The sequence below is a fragment of the Notamacropus eugenii genome, chromosome 4 (genome assembly GCF_028372415.1).
Source record: "Notamacropus eugenii isolate mMacEug1 chromosome 4, mMacEug1.pri_v2, whole genome shotgun sequence".
Classification (NCBI taxonomy): domain Eukaryota; kingdom Metazoa; phylum Chordata; class Mammalia; order Diprotodontia; family Macropodidae; genus Notamacropus; species Notamacropus eugenii.
Window position 1 is genome coordinate 109107027 of NC_092875.1, and position 21531 is coordinate 109128557.

Consider the following 21531-nt stretch of genomic DNA (forward strand, 5'->3'; position numbering starts at 1 on the left):
CACTCCGCCATCTTGGCTCCCCCCCCCAAGAAAATAATTCTTGAAAAATTAGAATGGAACAGATGAAAGCTAATAACATTATGAAAAATCAAGAAAATATAAAACAAAACCAAAAGAATGAGAAAATATTAAAGAATGTGAAATATCTCATTGGAAAAAAAAATAACCTGTTAAACAGATCCTGGACAGATAATATAAAAGTGATTGGACTACCTGAAATCCAAGATCAAAGGAAGAGTTAAGACATCATCTCTCAAGAAATTATCCAGGACAACTACCCTGATATTCCTGAACCGGAGGGTAAAATGCATATTGAAAGAGTCTACACATCACCTCCTGAAAGAGATCTCAGAAGGAAAACTTCTTAGAATATTTTAGTCAAATTACAGAGGTCCCAGGTCAGGGAAAAAAACACTGCAAGAAGTAAGAAAGAAACAATTCGAATATTGTGGAAATGCAATCAGAATAACACCAGAGTTAGCAGAGGTACTATAATGTACAAGCTGCTAGACCTCTTATTGACCTGATTGTATTTCCACAATACTGGAACAGAATAGTCCAGAGGTCAAAGGAACTCTAGAATTCAAACCCAGAATCACTTACCCAGCAAAACTCAGTATAATATTTCAGGGGGAAAAATATATATTCAATGAAATAAATGCCTTTCAAGCATTCTTGATGAAAAGACTAAGGCTGAATAGAAAATGTTCCATTCAAATACAAGAATCAAGAGAACCATGGAAAGGTAAACAGGAAAGAAAAAATAATACGGGATTTCCTAAACGTGAACTGTTTCCATTCCTGCATGGAAATATATTTGTAACCTTGAGAGTTTTCCCAGTATTAGGATAGATGGAGGAAATATTATATTCATACATACATACATAAATACATGTATATATATATGTTTATGGGGTATGAATACATATATGTATATACACACATATGTGTATTTATGCCCATATGTACATGTACACAGCCGTCAGGTCAAGACCCAACTCAGAGCAAATGACTATCAGCCATCACAAGATCAATGGAGAACGTGTGCAACAATGTATCCAACACACCCCATATGGAGCAGGAAACAGGCCCACTGAGAAGACGTCAATTTTTCTGGAACATCACAAGTGTAAGCTGCCCCTCCACATGGACCCCAGCCCCACACTTTCCTTACAAGATTACCCTTTCAGTGCAGTCCTTACACATCCCTCCTCTTCTCACTCATGCCGTGTCTATTTATGAGAGAATATGGCCTGGTTTTATTGGATGGGGTTATTATGATTTTTCTTACCATGTGATTTAATTTAATGTCTTTCCCTTGAAATAGTTGTGTCCTCTGGGAAGGCACACAACCTGAACATTGCAGTCCTGCACTACCAAATATTCAGGCCTCCCTTTCCCTTTCCTCCTTCCTCCTCATCCTTCCTCCCCCAGACTGTCTTTCCATCCCTTTATCCCAAGAACCCCCTCTTTGGGTCCCCTCTAAGTCCCCTTGAAGCCAGTCACCCATTTTTCTGTAATTTGAATTAAATGGTCACTGGGTTTCCTTTCAACTCTGAAATTCTATGAATCAGCCTTGACAATGACCCTGTCAAAACAATACAATATTTTGAGAAGCTCATTAAGAAAAGAGATGGTTACATTCAGGGGTCAACCTGCCTTGTCCAAGGGACCTTTGAATCTGTTATTATATGTCATTGAAGTAAAACCACATTGAGAGAGAAGTGAGGTGGAGAAACTTAGGAGGTTATTTGAAGTGCTCAGGTGACTAGGTTTTGATTTTGTATAATTTCTGAAAATGGAGCATCACAAAATTGTGTTCTTGGAATGCTTGCAGGAGATGGACAATTTGAGGGATTTTTTGGGAATACCCAGGAAACTGTTTAGTTCATCAGGGCTTTTGTGCATGAAGGAGAAGGTGCTTCTGACTTTGAGTTGCATGTGAAAAGGTGCTTCAGGAGTTGGTAGTCAAAGATGAGTGACTGTGGAGGAGATAAATATCTTCCTCCAAAGAGTCGCCATTTCATTATCAAAGTATGCCATCTCACAGTAGTGGTGAAAAGCACTAGTTTACTTAAAATAGAAAAACAGTTGAATTGACATTCGGGGACTGTTCTCCACTTATTAGCAGCAAATGGGAAATAGATGTCTCTTTCAGTAAGTCAGGGAGACCTGCAAAGGAATGACAAAACAAACTATACACAAATTGGACACTTTTCAACCAAAATACAGACAGGAACAGGGCTCTCAAAGTGCTTTCAGGTCAGGGTTTGTGGATTCTCAGTCTGAGGGGGTGAGTGGCATTAGACACCCTGTGATCCCGAGGGGCATAAGTTCTAATGGCACATAGGAAACTCCCTGAAGTTTGCAACAGTCTAATGATGGGGCTTGGATCCATTACTCTATGTAGAAATAATAACAATAGTGATGATAAGAAGAAATCCCATTTATGTAGCAACTAACTCTGTGCCAGGCACAATGCAAAGCACTTCAGGAACAATTTACAATGACTTCACTTCATTCTCACAAATGTGGAATGCAGATGATATCGTCATCCCCATTTTACAGTTAGGGTAATTAAGGCAAAAAGCATTTGTCCATGGTCACCAGAGCAGACAAAGACAAAACAGGATGGTCTTGGAAATATGTTAGTGTTAAGTACGAATTGTGGCAACTAATTTTATAAGTGGTAAATTTATGAATTCATGTTAAAACTTTGAATTCCCTCAGCAGCTTCCAGGGGAGGCAGTATAACAGACTGGTCCTGGGAGCAAGAAAATCTGAGTTCAGATTCTGCCAGTAAAACACACTAGACAGTTAACTTCACCTTTCAATCGTCTGGGCAATATTCTGTGACCATAAGTTGGAAGATAATTGCTGATCCTCTGATCAGTACAAGTTTTCTCACTGCATTCCTAATCACCTACCCTGAAACAAAGTCAAACTCAAACCAAATGCAGCCTCCTAACTTTGAGAACTCAGATAATAAATACTCCAGTAACGAGTTACATGCATTTTTAGGTAATCATACACGTGTAAATTATTCTAATAAACATTTTTCTGACTAAAATAATAGGAATAATGAGGCATTTAATATATGTATGTATACATACGCACACATGTGCAATTCAGTGGTTCAGTACTGGCAAGGAATTTATCTACCTCTAGTTACTTCTAGTCAATATGTTTGTGTGTGTATATGACAAACCATCAATTTTATTTCCCCACACTTTGGATTAAGCACCACCATGTGCTAGACACTGTGCTAATTTTCTTCACCAATATTTCTGAACCAATATTTCCTTTGATCCTCACCACAACTGTAGGAGATAGGTATTACTATTTTCATTTTACTGTGTCTTGCCCAGGACACACCAGGAAAGTGCCAGAGGCCAGGTTTGAACTTACATAGTCTTGACTCCAGCCCAGCTGTCACGTAGTTCCCCTCATTTAATAGAAAGGGAATTTGAACTCAAAGGAAGGAAAGGTCTCTTTTATAAAGCAAACTAAAAAAGCACAGTGATTTTGGTAGCTATTTTCTCCCCCTTTTGCCAGACATGGATGGGAAGAGTATTTCACTCTTTTATTCATCAATAAATATGGGAAAAGAACAAAAAATCTTTAATGACGAAGCCTCTTGAACTAAAGATGCATATGCAGGAGCCCAAAAACTGCTTTATACAAGTTAGTATGATAAAATTATATGTTTTCATAAATATCCCTTCTTGGTTCTTAGTGAGAAGTGAACTCACATTTTTCAATGAAAGAAATCTCCACCCCTACGCCATTTGAGGATTTTTCTTACAAAAGAAAAGGGATCATTGCTGATTATCTCTCATGCCAGGAGCCTCCCGCCCCGACAGAGAGAGCTGAGTTATTAATGGAAAATTTACGTGAATGAGAGAAAAGGAACAAGATATAACATAAGCTTTTCACTATTGCTTTTAAATAGGTTGGATGGGCCGAGAGTTTGAGGGGAAGGGGACTTTATGACCAAATATCTAATAGAAGAATAACACATTAACTAGGGAAACTTTTGTCATTGCTTCAAAATCTCTTGTCTTGTCTTGGCATTGGGGTCAAGAATTTAAATCCATGGAGAGAAAATATGCATATGCACATACATGAAGCAGATATGCATATTTGTGTATGTGTATGTGTTTACGTATGCATATAGGTAGATCCATATATAGACACAGATGAGATGCAGATATCAACATGAATATAGATAGAGATTTTAGATTCAGATTATATAAGCAAAGGGTTATGAATATATGCACATGGATATAGATACACATACCGATATGGATATGGATGTAGATACAGACATAGATACATATGAGATATCAGTATGGACATGAATAAAGCTGTAGATAAAGATAGGTACAGGTACAGATACAGATTGGATATATATGTGGAAATAGAATCATATACAGATTAGACAGGGATATAGATAGGTTCAGAGATATAGATATGGATATGAATATAGATACACTGATGTAGATATGAAGATAGATATAGGTACAGATTAGATATAGATATGGACATGAATATAGATATAGATATATAGAGACACAGACTGGATAGATATGGAAACAGAAACATAAGCAGATGAGACTGGTGTACAGATATGGACATGTATATAAATATAGATATAGATAGATATAGGTATAGAAACAGATGAGATAGATATGGAAAGAGAAACATAAACAGATTAGACAGGGATATAGGTAGAGAAACAGATATAAATGTTTATATGAAAATTGATACACTGAAGTAGTTATGGAGATAGATGTAGATGCAGATAAAGATTTGATATAGACAGGGATATGGATACAGATATGAGAAGATATATTAATAATCTAGGAATTGAAAGAGCTGGGTAATAGGGTGAATTCAGGAAAACTCATTAACACCAAAACCTTTCAATGCCCATGTCCCAAGGGAAAACACCAAACCTTCCCTCAGTCTGTAGGTACTGAAGTTTATGAGTCTAGCCCCATCTCAACCCTCAGCTGCAGGGAAACATGGAAGGGTAATAACTTGCTCCTCTGCTCTCCACTAAGGGTCACTCACCTTGCTGTCTGGCTCACCTTTGTTGATCACCTCAGATACACGGAGGGATTGGGGTTTCTCTCATTACTACTTCCAACTAGGGTGGCAGGGTGTTCCTGGACAGAAGGAAGGTGGTACAACCATGTCTCAAGCCAGAGCCTCAGGCATTGGGGACGTCTGGGAACTGAGTCAGTTCAGCTGCCTGGGTGTTATTCTCCTGGCCTCAGCAAGAGGCAGAGAGGATTCTCACAGGCCATAAAGTCCTCAAACCTTTGCTGGGATGGCAAAAGCCATGCCACTGTCTTCCCCTGCTTTACCACCTCCTCCAAGAATCACCAGAATCCTTGTAAAACTCCTTCTTCATCATCACAGAGGCAGAGCACACCAAGGAGAGGATCAGGAGTGTGAGGCAGGGGCAGGGGTGCAGGGGACCCAGGCTCTTTTCCTCTCCACATTATTCCCTGCTCTCATCCAGGCTCTAAGTGCAGAGGACAGATTTTGATTTTGGGAGCAACCAACTGGGACCTCTTCTTTTGGAAGGAAGTGACTGAACAGCAAACTGCTTACAGAAATCTGGGGCAGAACTTGTGGGGACCTTACAGAAACTCCTGTCTGGGGTCGATGTATGGACTGAGGTCTCTGAACCCCTGTGACACTCACAGTCTCTTCCTCACCACAGAAGGAAAGCTATGGAGCTAGGGTTGAAATGAGAAATTGCAGCTTGGACAGGGTGATAACAAAAGAGTGGAAGCCCCCAAATTCATGGAAGTCCTCAGCAAGAAAATGATCCTGTCTGCTGGTTGTGGAAGGAACCACACTCTAGCTTTAATAGAACCTGGCTCTGTGTTTGCATTTGGAGAGAACAAGATGGGGCAACTTGGCCTTGGCAACCGGACGGATGCCATTCCCAACCCTGCACAGATAATATACAATGGCCAGCCAAATACCACAGTGACTTGTGGGGCTGAATTCAGCATGATAATGCAGTGTAAGGGAAAACTCCACTCCTTTGGTGCCCTGAATGTGGTCAGCTGGGACACAATTCTGACAGGAAATTCATTGCATGGCCTCAGAGTTTAGAATATGACTGTGAGCTGGTCCTCTGCTGAGTTGCCATCTGCACTGAAAATACAAATATTGTACAGATTTTCCCATTCCCCAATGTCATTGTCTGGGATGTTTCCTGTGACACCAATCACACTCTGTTTCTAGACTCTCAGAAACCTGTTTTCCCTTGGGGGTTTGGAGAAGATGGCCAGCTGGGTCTCACAGAGCAAAAATATGAGATGGTCACTCATCTGGTGAAGCTCTTTAATTTCTTACGCCAGGGGCCACGTAAATCTATGCCAGCTACATCTGTTCCTTCACCTTCAGTGAAGTTGGTGGCCAGATTTTCTGGGGTGCTACCAACATTTCTCAGGAGACCACCATGTATCCCAAAACAGTTCAGGACCTCTGTGGCTGGACCATTAGAAGCTTTGCTTGTGGGAAGAACTTTATTACCTTAGCTGCCACAAAGCAGGTTGCCACAGGCTATTCACACACCTTGTTGAACACCAGGGACTAGAGCCAGAATGAAAAGGAAAAACAAAACAACCTCCCTGTACATAATCCTGACATCCTCTCCTGATGGCTGCAAGGCTGCCAGCCAGCTCTCCAGGCTCATCTAGGCAGGCGAGATTGTCAATGTGCCCAGGAACACAAAGAAGGCAGATGAGAAGAGACTCCTCAGGGAAAAGATCTCAGAAGCTCCTATGTGTTCGTCTTTCAGGTTCCCTTTTAGAAGCAAATTCAATGTCAACTACCTTTTTACTGTAGGATCTCCAAAGTGTTTCTCTCCATCTTTCTCTGTTTTCTCCCTTCCCCTACCACAAATGTTCCGTTAAAATATGGCTCTTAGTTGACTACTTAGGATTCTCAGAAAAACAAAAACACAAACAACAACAGTAAAAAACCTTCTTCTACCAAGACCACACTTGTAAAAACTCCCACTTCCAAAAACCTCATTGTAAAAAAAAAAAGGACTTCCTCTTCAAAAGGCATTCTCCTCCTCCCAATGGAAAGAGATTCCAGAGAGGGTCCTTGCAACTAAATACTTCTATTCCTGCAAGGTTTGCTTTCATATTGAATGCAACAATGACATTCTGCAGGGCTTGCTATTGTGCTAACAACTTAACAACTGAATTTTTATCTATTTTCCTAAGTAGTAAGTTTTATATAGAGCATATATAATATCATAGTAAGAATACAATAAGCCTTCCTAAAGCGTTAAAACCAAGAAGTGACATGGTAGAATGCATGGAAGCCAATATCCTGTGCGGCTTAAGAGATACAGAAAGACTGTTGAACTCAAATCCACGCTTCTGTAGGCCAGCTAACAGATTTCAACTTTTTATTTTTCGAGAGTCACAACCCATATTGGAAGGAAAACCCAAAGTTCCTCCTAACAAATTCATGTAACTCATCAACTAAGAGATTCTTCAGCAATGCCCCCAATCAGCTGGAAGGAGAATCACTCTGGTTTCCCACTATAATAGTGCTTCAATGTAAACAGCTGCTTGATTCCTGGCCAGAACCGCCCTTATCTCCTATCCATCTTCATCTCCACTAATCAACAGTTTATCCATCCTCCCATTCGCCCACCAGCCAGTTGCACAGTTGCCCCTGCCCCGTGCTCCTCTCCCTCCACCATGCCAGCCTCAGCCCCAGCCCCTGTACAGCCTCCACCTGCATCATGACAACATCAACCCCCTCTCAGGTACAGCAGACTTCTCACCAGGACTCAGAGGCCGCCATCAACCACCAGATCAAAGAGCTCTAGGCCTCCTGAGACTACCTGTCCAGGTCTTACTACTTTGATCCAGATGACGTACCATTGAAAATCTTTGCCAAGTATTTCCTCCACCAGTCCCACTGGGAGTGGGAGCATGCTGAGAAGCTGATGAAACTCCAGGACAAGTGCGGCGACCACATCTTCCTGCAAGACATCAAGAAACCCGACCAAGAAGACTGAGAGAGCGGGCTGAATGCAATGGAATGTGCTCTGCCCTTGGAAAAAAATGTCAGTCAGTCATTACTGGAACTGCACAAGATGTCAAAGGAAAAGAATGACCCCCATTTACATGACTTTATGGAAACCCCATTACCTGGACAAACAGTTAAAGTCCATCACACAACTCAGTGATCATGTAACCAACCTTCAGAAAATGCACCCCACCCCTGCCAATTCTGGCATGGAGGAATATGTTTTTGACAAGCACACCCTTTGAGACAATGACAATGACAGCTAAGTCACACCTGGCTTCCCCCATATCTGGGAACTGTGGGCTACACTCCTACTGTCTTTCAGTGCATGCCTATTTTGGTTATCTGACCATAATCTGTACCAAAAAACTACCACCATTTACATTCCAATAAAGTGACCTGGTTCTTATGAAAGAAAAAACAAAAAGTACCAATACCCCCATTCAATAGCAATCTCAAAAGTTTTAAGATTACAACTATGGTGAAGATCAGCCATGAAGACCTGAGGAATCCCGCTGCATTTTGGACAGCCCTCATGCTTAGAAAGTGTTTTCTCTGCATGAAGCTGAATTCTCTACAACTTATTCCCTAAGGTAAGTGGATTTTGTTTCTGGAAGACCCTGTTTATATAGAAGCATGCCTGGAACAAGGGTGAATACATTAACTCATGGAGCTTAGTTGAGTTTTTCTGGTTTCTGGTTGTCCCTTATAGGAGGAGGGAAGGCTGTGAATGGGACACAGAGCTGGAAAATTTTTATGTGATAAGACTGGATCAGAGGCAGGGAGAAGGGTCAGAAAAATGGAGGAAAGAGGATAAATAAGATCTGAGGATATTGGGAAAATCCAGAGCTTCTCTATTGGAAATGAAGGCATGGTAGGAAGGTAGCCCAGACAGTAAGGGTGTGGACCTGGACTCAGGAAGACCTGAATTCAAATCCTACCTCACATATTTGCTAGCTAGGTTACCCTGGACAAATCACTTTACTTTAGTTTTCTTATGTGAAAAACAGGGACAATAATTGCACCTACCTCCCAGGGCTCTTATGATCATCAAGTGAGATAACCTGTACTTTCCTTTGCAAACCTTTAAGTCCTATATAAATTGTAACTTATTATTTTCTGTACTTACAATGAATTTTCATAAATTAATTCCTCTTCTCTAAATGCGTATTTGTGTTATTAACATCATTCAGAAATACTTTGTCCTTGCTTCGAGTTCATAAGAATTCTAAATTAACATCTTTGTGAGCAAACATGAGTGTACTAGGGAAGCCACCTGTTTAAAGAAGCCCTGCATTGGTTCCTTTAGAAAGGAGGAAATTTGCACTAAATGGCTGGTTTGACAAGTTCTAGCTTCCTTTAGAGCTTACAGGAACTTTTAGGGTGTCTTTGACAGGAAACTGGTGACTGAACATTGTGTTGTCCCACTCTCCACTCCTTTCTTTCTCTCAACAGAGATTGGCACCTGAATGCCATCCCTATTAAATAACAGCTGCTGTCAAATACAGCCTATTGTGGATGAGGCAAGTGAAGGAAGAATGGGGCCATGATTTGTGGCTTTCATCAGGCTTTAATCACTGAGCTGCTCCCTTCCTTAACCTGAGTCCCATCTCTAGGGTTGAAAGCCTTGAAAGAAGGTGGAGAAGAAGGAATCAATGGGTTTTCTAATTACACTCAGGGTATCTGAACAGGGTTCCTGCTGGCCAATGTCCTGTGCAGGTGAGCTTCTTAAATACAGAGCCCTGAGTGTTCCAATCTGGATTACTCTCTCTGCTCCCTCCAGTTATATTTGGACATCTTGTGAATATTTTTACAAGATAGCAGAAACTGTTAGCTAGAGTCTAATCACTTATACTGGGGCTAGAGGGTATTTATCACTGATTATTAACTTTGTTCATACCCATTATCATCCATTCAAGTGCACTGGAATAGTACTACTCAGATAAGAATTTTTTATCCATGCAGGTATTTGGGGGGAGTTGAGTGTCATTGATGGGGAATGGGGACATCTCAATAGAGAGAAGGGTAAAACACTTCCTACTTTCTTGCTTTCCTGTGCTAGGCTCGATGCTATTACTAAAGACTGATGGGGAAGAGAAAGCAGAAAAGAAAAAAGAAGAGGCAGAAAAGAGAAAAGAAGAGGCACAAAAAGGTCAAGAAAGAAGAAGAAAAGGAAAAGAAGGAAAGACACAAATTAAGGGAAGGAGAGAGTAGCAAATGCAAAGAGGAGGAGAGGATGCAAATGTGGAGGTGAAATGGGAGAAGAGGAAGAGGAATATGGTGAGGAGAGAAAGTTGAGGGAGAGGAGGACATGGAGGAGTAAAAGCAGGAAGACAGAAGGAGAAGGAAGAGGAGGAGGAGGAGGACAACCACACCATCTACAGGGGAAGAACAAGGCATGGCCAGTCACCTCTCAGCAGGTAGAAGGGTCTTGTGGCCTTAGAGACTCCCCCTCCTTTCGTGTTGGGACCAGGAATTTAGCACTCAAGCAGCAAGAGTGATGTGGTTTCTGGAGGTTTCCCCACCTGGCTTGGGACAGCCTTCCTTTTGTCCAGAAAGACCTTAGTCATTCCAGTTGGGAGTAGTTGTGACAGTCGCCTCAGCCCTCTCAGTGTATCTGAGGTGCGTCAGACATCAACGTGGGACACCTTTGGTGGTCATCAGATGGGTGAGTTATTAACCCCACCATGATCTCCCCTTGAGCTGGGGCCTAGGTCTCAGCTAGACTCAGATACAACCTTCAGTACGTGGTGGGGCAAGGTGGGGTAGGGTTGGTGATGAGAGTAGGGGGGAAGTTAGAAGGGCTAGGGGAGACTGTGAGAGGGATGTGAGGGAAGTTCTGGTGCCCTAGCTTGGTTGACCCTTGGCCACTGAAACCTGCTTTGGTGTTAATGTATTTATACCCTGTTTTTTTTTATTTTAACTAAATGATCCATTTTCACCTCTACAGTATAATGTTATGTAATTGAATATAAAATATTACTCACATGCTGTCCCTCACTTACCCTACTTGGGGTGAATGAAGTTATATTTATATGCAGCTCCGAATTTTTTAAAATATTTTACAAATATTATTAGATAGTACATATGACAATCTTTTTAGGAAGAAATTCAAAGGGTCTGGGGGTTCAATAGAATAACTTTGAGTAGATGTGAATACTCAGCGAAGTTCAAAAACTTGTGAGCTGCTAAGAGGCCACTTCATGGTGAGGTTATGTCTCTGGGATTTTATTTCACAATTGATAGGAATGTGTGGAAATCTCTAGTCTGTAATTAAAAAGTTGTGAAAAAATTTTTCCACACTAATATTCTTCTTCATATTAATGGTTGTTCTGTAGTTTGTCAACATGCAAATTGCTCATATGGTATTGTTCATTTCATTTGAACATTAGTCTCCCTGTGCTTTGGAGATTCTGTCATCTGTAAAGAGGGCCAGTGCTGGGACTGGACAGCGGGTTTGTGTAGCAGGTGTCTACTCAGTAGGAGGAAGACATGGGTGAGCAAGTCATGGTATAGACATTTTTAGGAGAATGTCAAATGCAAAATGAGATAAATGAGTAAATAAAAATAGTTTTAGTTAAACTTTCTTAAACATTTGGGGACAAATGCATTCCATCACCTACAATAATTGCTACTAAGGAGAATGCTAGGGAAATAGTCTACTCTTTATTGCAATCAGCAGATGGCAAGGAAATACAATGACATTCTCGTGAGAGAAGAAAAAATCCCAGATCACATGAGAGGTCTGCTAATTGAATTAGTATCACCTTGAAAGTTCTTGATTTAGGAGCAGCAGCATTCTTTAGAGAGCATGACTCAGGAGTGACTCCAGGTGCAGCAAGTGGTGATGGCAAACAACCTTTCCACCCAACAATCTCTCATATCATGACCACAACATCCCCAGGAACCCAGCTTCAAAAGGAGAAGGACAGAAAAGATTAGAAAAAGAAAAAATAAATTGAATAAAAAGAAGACAGAGAACACTATAGATGGATGGGTGAAGAAGGCCAGAGATTGGAATTGGGGAGAAGAAAGTATGAAAATTTGAGGCACAATTGAAGATTGACTTGAATTCATGGAAGAAGAGTTGGATTCCATCTAATGAGGACTGCAGATGAAGAAGGATCAAGGAAAAAGTCTCAAAAGGGAGGAAGAATACTCAAGGAAATGCAGAAGGTATAGTAAATAAGAAAAGGAAAGTGAAACACACTGGTAAGGATAGAAGGAACAGAAAAATTGGACGTCTGCCTATCTGCTGCTTAGAGCAGTCAGAGAAAATAGGTAAGTGTGACTATCAAGTTTTTAAGAGGTTAAAATATAAAGTGAATCAACCCGTGAAGGAAAGAGAGACCATGGAGGGAAGAGTTGGAAAGGAATAAATCTGTAAGGAAAGTAACGCTATAAATGATGGGATGAGTTGATGCAGTGGATAAGGTACTACATTTATCCCAATATCCTCATCTGACAAACCAGAATAATAGCTCCCAACATACAGAGGTGTAGAAAGAATCAAGTGATTTAACATGTATAAAGTTCTTACAAATCTTAATGCTTTATATAAATGTTAGCTGTAGTAGAACTAGTAGTAGTAGTAGTAGTAGTAGTAGTAGTAGTAGTAGTAGTAGTAGTAGTAGTAGTAGCAGTAATAGTAGTAGTAGTAGTAGGAATAGTAGTAGTGGTAGGAATAGTAATATAAGTAGTAGTAGTAGTAGCAGTAGTAGTGGTTGTAGTAGGAATCGTAGTAGAGGTAGGAATAGTAATATAAGTAGTAGTAGTAGTAGTAGTAATAGTCGTAGTAGTAGTAGTAGTAGTAGTAGCAGTAGTACTAGTAGTAGTAGTAGTAGCAGTAGCAGTAATATTAGTAGTAAAAAAGGGAATAAGCTTGTAAAAGGAATATACCTATAAAGTAAGCAAAAAAGTAAATCTTACCAATGGAGTAATGCAGTAAAAAAATAAAAAGTGCAAGTACGCTCCACAAAACCAAGGCATATTCACTCATAGAGACATAGCATGAATGGGAAGATGACATATTGGAAGGGGTCCCACCTAAAGGGCAAACGTGTGGAGAACACAGATCATTGTTGAGGTCTTCAGCCTATCATGGAGTTGTGGTAAGAAATCTTGGTGTGACAGGACCACACATGATCATAGATCCATAGGAAGCCATCGAAGACCAAGAAGATGGAAATCTGTGCAACTTGAGAGTCCACAAGATTGTCCAGGATCCCAGGCAGGTCCCCACATTGACAATAAACACCTTGGAACCACATGTTGCCTACGTACAACGTAGCAGACGTCTTTGCGAAGAGAATCAAAGCAGGAATTGAGAGTGGACCAAGAGAGCTGTCAAGACAAGAGGAGCCCTCATCAGCTGAAGAGAAACGGTCATGGCAAGGGGAAGGATCAGAAGGGAAAGTCTCAGATGAAGATGAAACTAGGGATTGCTGCCCATTACCCAGAGCAGATGAGATAAAACTGGACAAAGGTAGAAAAAAGACAGAGCTGCCCAGTTATTACTCTTTCATTTTTCTCTGCTTGAGAAACCTTTGAAGAAGAAGGGACAGAATCAAGATGGCTCATTAGCAAATTGGTACCAATTAGGAAACATATACTCTATATTCATAAATTTATACAAATTTATTTCATTAGCAAATTAAGTAAAGATGTCAGACATATCCTTGATGAATTAGAATCGTGGAGCCTAAGAAAAGTACATCCCTGGGAACTGATACAGTTGCTAGGTAAGATTGCTGAACCAGTCACTGATATTTGTAAGACTGTTTAGCAAAGGAAGGCTTTCAGAAGAATAAATACTGTCCTGATATTTTTTTAAAAGGAAAAGAAAGAATGGAAGGGATCTTAATTGGCTTTGAATATTGTGCTTATTATAATAAGATTAATTTCAATATTGTAAATCTGACACTTGCATTTCAGAAATAAAATTCTGAGGTACTATATATTGAGCACTTTGCCTGGGAAAAGATCTGAGAGGATTAGTGAATTTGTAATGTAAAGAGAGGTAAAGCTTTTGGAATAAGGAGGTGGTCATCCCTTGGTCAAATCCAAAGAATAGTCTGGTGTTCTTTGCTGAAGCCCACATTTTCAGAAGGATGTTGATGGGCAGGACAGTATCCAGTTATGGTTAATTTTCATAATAAAGAGCTTGTAACACATGATACCTTGAGATTGGCTGAACAAGTGGTTAAAGTGTTTATCCTGGCAAGATTGGAGCAGGAAGTAATAGAATAATTCTCTTTAAGTACATGAAAGGCCCAAAATATGCAAGAGAAATTAGATTTGTTTTGTTTGACCCCCAAGGGCAGACCTGAAATCAATGTATACATTAAGCCTAAATTTGAGTTTGAGCTAAAGAAAAATGCTGAAGGAATTGGAGCTATTCAAAAGTGGAATGACTGCCATTGTTGGTAGTGGAAGGTCTTGTTGGAAGTCTTTAACCAGAGGTTGACAGTTAAGTGACAATCATCATATGTTATCAAGTATGTAGTTTGAATTAAGTGGTGACTGGGTTTCTTTTAATTTGGAAATTCTCTGATTCTCCCTTGACAATAACTGCTCATGATAATGAGGCTGTCAACAAAATATTTTGAGAAATTCATTAAGGGAAGCGATGGACACGTTCAGGGGTGAACCTGCCTTGACCAAGGGACCTTTCAGTCTGTGATTATATGTCATTGAAATAAAATCACATTGGCAGAGAACTGAGGTGGAGAAATTTAGGAAGTTAATTCAAATGGTCAAGTGACCAGTTTTTGATCTTCTATAATTCCTGAAAATGGAACATCACAAAGTTGTATTGTTGGAATACTTGCAGGAGTGAGTTGTACAATTTGAGGGTTTCCTTGGAGAATACTCAGGAACCTCTGCTTAGTTCATCAGTGCTTTTTTGTATGAGGGAGAAGGTGCTTCTGTCTTTGTGTTGCATGTGAAAAGGCTGGTTCACGAGTTGGGACTCAAAGATGAGTGACTGTGGAGGAGATAAACGTATTGCTCCAAAGAGGCGCCATGTCATTATCAATGTTTGCCATCACATGGTAGTGGTGAAAAGCACTCGTTTACTTAAAATAGAAAAACAGTTGAATTGGCATTCAGGGACTCTTCCCCATTTATTATCAGCAAATGCTAAATAGATGCCTCTTATGTCCTGGTAAGAGTAAGTTAGAGGGGACTGCAAAGCAATAAGAAAACTAACCATACACAAATGGAACACATTTCAAGCAAACATTAGTGGGACAAAATCTGAGGGTTAGCCCTTGGTCTCCTCCAGTCAGGAATAGGGCTCTCAAAGTGCTTTCAGTTCAAGGGGTGTGGCTCTAGGTCTGAGGGTGTCTGGCATTAGACCCACTGCTGATGCCTAGTGGTATAAGTGCAAGTAGCACATAGGAAACTCCCTGAAGCTTGCAACAGTGTAATGGTGGGGCTTGGTTCTTTTCCTGTATGTAGAAATAATAATAGTGATGATAAGAATAACTCCCATTTTTGTAGCAATTAACTCTGTGCCAGGCACAATGCTAAGCCCTTGATGAGCAGTTTACAATTACTTCATGTGATTCCCACAACTGGGAGAGGGAGCTGCTATTATCATCCCCATTTTACACTTAAGGCAATAAAGGAAAAATGACTTGTCCAGGGTCACCTGATCAGACAAAGACAAAACAGGATGTTGTTGGAAATATGTTAGTGTTAAGTGGGGATGGTAGCACCTAATTTTATAGGTGGTGAATTCGGGAACATATATTCATGTTACAATTGTGGTTTCCTTCAGGAACTTCCAGGGGAGGCAGGATAACAGACTGGACTCTGGAACAAGAAAGTCTGAGTTCAGATTCTGCCAATAAAACACACTAGACAGTTAACTTCACCTTTCAATCCTCTGGGCAATATTCTGTCACTATAAACTTCAAGATAATTGCTGATCCTCTGATTGGTAGAAGTTTTCTCCCTGGGCATTGCCTAATCAGCTACCATCAAACAAAGCCAGGCTCAAACAACATGGAGCCTTATAATTTTGAGGCCTCAGATAATGAGTACTCAAATAATGAGTAACATATATTTAGTTTTATGTATTCGTATACATATGCTTTATTCTACCAGAAGATTTTTCTGACTAAAATAATAGAAATCATAAGACATTTAAATATATGACGGTGTACATACATACACATATGAAATTCATTGGTTCAGTCCTTGGCAATGACTTTATCTACCTCTAATTTCTTCTAGTAAATATGTTTGTGTGTGTGTGTGTGTGTGTGTGTGTGTGTGTGTGTGTGTGAGAAACCATCAATTTCATTTCCTCACACTTTGGATTAAGCACCACTACGAGCAAGACACTGTGCTAATCTCTTAACCAATATTTCCTTTGATCGTCACAACAACTGTAGGATATGGGTATTACTACTTTCATTTTACTGTCTTTCCCAGGACACACCAGTAAACTGCCAGGGGCCAGGTTTGAACTTAGGTAGCCTTGACTGTAGCCCAGCAGCCACCTCATTGCCCTCATTTCATAGAAAAGTAGATTTAGCAGAAAACAAGGAAACATACATTTTACAGAGGATACAAAAAGGAATAGTGATTTTTGGTGTTGTTTTCTCCCATTTCTCCCTGAAATGGATGGGGAGAAGTATTTCACTCCTATATTCATCAATAAATATGGGAAAATGAGAAAGCAAAGGTATTTAATGAGGAAACTTCTTTAACTAAAGAGTCATACACAGGAGCACAAAGACTGCTTTATGTAAGTTAGGATGAAAAAATTATATGTTTTAATAAATATCCCTTCTTGGTTCTTACTGAGAATTTAAAACAGATTTTTAAAAGAAAGCAACCACCCCTCACGTCATTTTAGAAATTTTCTTAGGAAAGAATTGAGATCATTTCTGATTATCTCTCCTGCCAGAAATCTTGAACTCCCCCCCACAGAGTGAGCTGAGTTTAGCAACTGAATATTTATGCAAATGAGAGAAAAAAACGTGATAAAATATATTTTTTTCATTACTGCTTTTAAAAAGCCTGGGTGGATCTACAGTGTGAGGGGAAGGGGATATTATGATCAAATATGTAATGGAAGAAAAACACATTAACCAAGGAAACTTTTGTCATTACTTCACGATCTCTTGTCTTGTCCTTGAACAGGTGCTAAGAATTTAAATCCATGGAAAGAAAATATGTACACACACATACCTGTGGCAGACTTACATACTGGTGCATGTGTATGTTTATGTATGGATATAGGTAGATACAGTTGTAAATAGAGATTAGATATAGATATGGACATGAATATAGATATACATTTGAGATACAAGTTACATATGAATAGGGATATAAAGATATGCACATGGATATAGATATACATACAGATATGATATAGATAGATACAGATAGAGATATGGATATAGATACTAACAAATATAGATATAGATGTGATATTGACGTGAACATGAATATAAATATACGTGAAGATAGGTATAGGTACAGATATAGATTGAATATATATATATATATGGAAATAGGAATGTACACAGGTTAGACAGGGAAATAGATAGGGACTCAGATATAAATATGGATATGAATATTGATACCCTGATATAGATATGTAGATACAGATAGAGATTAGCTATAGATATGGACAAGAATGTAGATATAGATAAATATAGGTAAAGATACAGATTGGACAGAGATATGGAAATAGAAACATGGAGATTAGAATGAGATATATAGATAGGGACATAGACATAGATATGGATATGAATATATATGCATAGATATAGATATGAATATAGAGATGTAGATAGGGATATGGATATAGATGTTGATAGGTATATAAATAATCTAGGAATGGAAAGAGCTAGCTAATAGGGTAAGTTCAGGAAAACTCATTAACACCAAAATCTTTCAGTGCCCATGTCCCAAGGGAAAACACCACACCTTCTCTCAATCTGTAGGTACTGAAGGTTATGAGTCTAGCCCTGTCTCAACCCTCAGCTGCAGGGGAACATGGAAGGGTAATAACTTGCTCCTCTGCTCTCCACTAAAGGTCGCTCACCTTGCTGTCTGGCTCACCTTTGTTGATCACCTCAGATACACGGAGGGTTTGGAGCTTCTGTCTCCACTGCTCCCAACTTGGGTGGTGGGGTGTTCCTGGACAGAAGGAAGGTGGTACAACTATGTCTCAAGCCAGGGCCTCAGGCACTGGGGACCTCTAGGAACTGAGTCAGTTCAGCTGCCTGGGTGTTATTCTCCTGGCCTCAGCAAGAGGGGAGGAGGATTCTCACAAGCCATAAAATCTTTAAATCCAGGAGGCCTCTGCTGGGATGTCAAACGCCATGTCACTGTCTTCCCCTGCTTCAACCTCCTCCTCCAAGAATCTCCAGCATCCTTGTAAAACTCCTTCTTGGTCATCACAGAGGTGGAGCACACAAAGGAGAGGATCATGACTGGGGGCCAGGAGTGAGAGACACAGGCTTTTTCCCTCTCTCCATTAACTCCCCGACCCCCAAACTAGGCTTTAAATGCAGAGGGCAGCTTTGGATATTGGGGTTGACCAACTGGGTCCTCATTGGTCAGGAGGAAGTGACTAAACAGCAAACTTCTTACAGCAATCTAAGGCAAAACTTATGGGGGCCACACAGAAATGGCTGTCTGTACAGGATCCAGGTTTGGACAATGGTCTCTGACCCCTGTGCTGGTCACAGTCAACTCATCGACACAGAAGGAAAGCTGTGGAGCTGGAATCGAAATGAGAAGTGGCAGATGGGACATGGTGATACCAAGAGAGTGGAAGCCCCCATATTCATAGACGTGCTCAGCAAGGAAGTAATGGAGTCCACTGACTGTGGTAGGAAACACACTCTGGCTTTGACAGAAACTGACTTCATGTTTCCATTTGGAGAGAACAAGATGGGGCAACTTTGCCTTGGCAACCAAAACAATGCCATTCTCAGGCCTGCCCAGATAATGTACAATGGCCAGCCAAATACCAAAGTGACTTGTGAGGCTGAATTCAGCATGATAACAGACTGCAAAGAAAACTTCTGCTCCTTTGGGTGCCCTGAATGTGGTCAGCTGGGACACAATTCTGCAGGGAAATTCATTGCTACAGGCTTTCCAGGCTCCTCCAGGCAGTAGACATTGCCAGTGTGCCTTGGAACACAAACAAGACAGATGAGAAGAGATTACTCAGTGAAACGTTGCCCGATGCTCTTATGTGTTGGTCTTCCCAAGGTTGCATTTTATACGCAAATTCAACATTGACTACGTTTTTACTGTATGATCTCCAAAGCTTTACTGACTCCCTTTCTCTCTTTTCTCCCTTCTCCCAACCCAAATGTTCACCTAAAATATTGCTTCTTAGTTGACGACTTAGCATTCCTAAAAAAAGAAAAACAAAAAACACAAAAAACCTTCCAAGAGCATCATTGTAAAAATCCCCACTTCCAAGAATGTCACTGTAAAAAAAGAATCCCTCTTTCAAACGCATCCTCCTGTTCCACATGTAAACAGATTCCTGAGAGGCTCTTTGCAACTAAATATACCTACTCATGCAAGTTTTGCTTTCATATTGACTCCAACAGTGACATTTTCCAGGGCTGGCTATTGTGCTAACAGCCTAACAACTGAATTTTTATCTAGTTTCCAAAGTACTAACCTTTGTCTAGAACAGCCATTTAATCATAGAAACAACAGGAGCCTTTTCTAAAGCTTTAAAACAAAGAATTGATCTACAGCTAAATACATGGCCGCCAATATCCTGTGATGTTGAAGGGATGCTGAAAGAACCCTGAACTCACAATCATGCTCCTCTTTGCCACCTGAACGATTTCAGCCTTTTATTTTTCCCAAGTCACAGAATCAATATTGGAAGGAAAACCCCAAGTTCCTCTGAAATAATTCATATAACTCATCAACAAAGAGACTCTTCAACAATACCCCCAATGGACCAGAAGAGCAAGGACAGGGAGTCTCTGAGGTTTCCTCCTTCCACAGTGCTTATACAGAACCCACTCCTCGATTGCTCCTCAGAGGTGCCCTTACCTACCTGTCCACCTCCACCTCCACTAACCAATGCTTTGTCCCTCCTCCCTTTGATGCAGCAGAAGCAGCTCAGCCACCCCCACCTCCTGGCCCCTGGCCTCAGCTGCCATTGCGCCGCTACTGCTTCCCCAACTACAGCCCCAGCCACTGCACAGCCTCCACTGCTGCCATGACCATGTCGGCCCCCTCTCAGGTGCAGCAGAACTACCACCAGGACTTGGAAGCTGCCATCAACTGATAGATCAAATGGGAAATCTACGCCTCCTATGTCTAAATCTCCATGTCTTACTACTTACACCAAGATGATGTAGCATTGAAGAAATTTGTGAAGTACTTCCTCTACCAGTCTCAGGAGGAAAGGGAGCATGCTGAGAAGCTGATGAAACTCCAGAACCAGCTTGGTAGCCCATCTTCCTGCAACACATCAAGAAGTCACACCAAGGTGACTGAAAGGGTGGGCTGAATGCAGTGGTATGTGCTTTGCGCTTGGAAAAAAATGTCAATCAGTCATTACTGGAATTGCACAAGCTGACAAATGACAAGAATGACCCCATGTATGTGATTTCATCGAAACCCACTATGGGACGAACAGGTAAAGTCCATCAAACAACTGGGTGATCAAGTGGCCAACCTGGGCAAAATGGGGGCCCCAGATTCTAGCACAGAGGAATATCTTTTTGACAAGCACACCCTTGGGCACAGTGACAATGAGAGCTAAGCCAGCCTGGCTTCCCACACACCTGGGAAATGTGGGCATGACTCTTACTGTCTTTCAGTGCATGCATATTTTGGTTATCTGGCCGTAATTTCTACCAAAAAACTACCACCATATACATCTAAATAAAGTGACTAGGCAATAATAAAAAAAAAAGAAAAACAAGCAAAAAAAATGAAAAACAACCCTAATATCCCCAATCAATGCTTATGTCAGACCTTTCAATATCACCAAAATGATGAAGATCACCCAGAATGACCTGAAGAATCCCATTGCATTTTGGACAGCACTCATTACTAGAAAGCCTTCTCTTTGCTTGGAGCTGAAAACTCTACAATTTATTCCCTAAGGTAAGTGGATTTTGATTCTGAAGACCCTGTTCATATTGCAATCATTTCTGGGAAGGGGTTAATACATGAACACTTGGAGCTTAGTTGAGTTTCTCTGGTTTCTGGTTGTCCCTTAGGGGAATAGGGAAGGCTGTGAATGGGACATAGACCTGGCAAATTTTCATATGATAAGGCTATGTTAAAGCAGGGAGTAGGGTATTTTTCAGTAGATAGAGTGTTGAGCCTGGGATCGGAAGACCTGAGTACAAATTCAGCCTCAGACCCTACCAGCTCTATCACCCTGAACAATTCACTTAATCTTCATTTTCCTTAATCCACTGGGGTTTGGAAATG

At 40.6% G+C, this 21531-nt stretch overlaps 4 pseudogenes; all 4 read left to right on the forward strand.

The window, feature by feature from the left end:
* Positions 1-4351: 4351 nt before the first annotated feature.
* On the forward strand, positions 4352-6685 carry LOC140502305 (protein RCC2 pseudogene; annotated as a pseudogene).
* Positions 6686-7789: 1104 nt separating this feature from the next.
* LOC140502306 (ferritin heavy chain-like) lies at positions 7790-8345 on the forward strand (annotated as a pseudogene).
* A 5002-nt stretch (positions 8346-13347) lies between these two features.
* On the forward strand, positions 13348-20863 carry LOC140502307 (protein RCC2 pseudogene; annotated as a pseudogene).
* LOC140500465 (ferritin heavy chain-like) lies at positions 20303-20851 on the forward strand (annotated as a pseudogene).
* Positions 20864-21531: the final 668 nt, after the last annotated feature.